Raw genomic sequence first — 1,133 nt, 5'->3', positions numbered from 1 at the left:
TAGAAAAGAGAAAAGATATACTTCTGTCTATCCAGATCTCTCTTCAGCATTTATCCCTGCAAATAAACTCCAGCAAAACACTGAAATCTCTCAAAATCAAAAACATCAGACTCCAAGAATGTATTGCTGAACCTCTTTTGTTTTTCTTTTACCTTTGAATGAGTCAAAGAGAATCCTTCCAGTGTTGTATGCAATCTAGAACTGCTGCATGGAAACCATCTTTGTCTTATGATCTATACCAGGGGTCCCAAAAGTTTTTCCTGTGAGGGCCACATAACTTTTCCTTTCTCTGGTGGGGGGCCGGAGTCAGTTTGTAACAGAAAAAGTGTGACGATTGCAGGAGTGCCTAAATGTAAAAAAATTATTGTTTTCCAGAAAGGATAATCAAATAACCCTCTCTGGGTTCTTCACAGAATAAATCCAGGAAATAACACTATTTATGAAATAAATACCGTATTTTCCGGACTATAAACCGCAGATATCTCTGCCGCTGCAGGTTTTCCACAACGATGCAGCAGCAACAGAGGGGAGCGGACACCTAAAATTTGAGTCATAACAGGTCAATTGAATATCACATTTGTTACGGTTGAAAAAGAAAAATTTGCCAAGTTTAGATTTAACTGAACTGATTATGGCAGTTTCTGAACAGTAACTGTAACAGTAAAAGTGCTGATCCTTCGTGTCTGCTACTAGAATGTGCTAAAAGAAAATGGGAGCTTTCCTTCTTCTTCTTTAGATTTCAACGGCAGCTTGCATCCATTATTGTTGCACTACTGCCATCTACTGGATCCTAATATCTATACCTCAAATTCCCATAATGATCCCAGTATTATAGCATTGAGGGCAAAAAGAAGATTTTTCATTTTTTTAACTGATCAGCAACATTCTCAAATTTCAATTCCCTGTTAAAACCTAATTCCGTTTTAATGGGTGCTTCCTTCTTTTATTGCCAATTTTGACTTCCAATGATTCTCTTCCTGCTAAAGAGCCCCCTGGTGGTTGAAGAAAAATCCATCTATAAGCGCAAGGTTCAAAGCTAAGGAAAAACGTAGCGGCTTTAAGTCCGGAAAATACGGTATATGAAAAAACAATCTAAATGCTCTCTGGTATTGTTCAGAGGGCCGGACCAAATG

This window comes from Poecilia formosa, unplaced genomic scaffold (assembly GCF_000485575.1).
Source record: "Poecilia formosa unplaced genomic scaffold, Poecilia_formosa-5.1.2 Scaffold21, whole genome shotgun sequence".
NCBI classification, from domain to species: Eukaryota; Metazoa; Chordata; class Actinopteri; order Cyprinodontiformes; family Poeciliidae; genus Poecilia; species Poecilia formosa.
The sequence above is the reverse complement of the archived record's forward strand: the minus strand, read 5'-3'. Positions refer to the sequence as shown.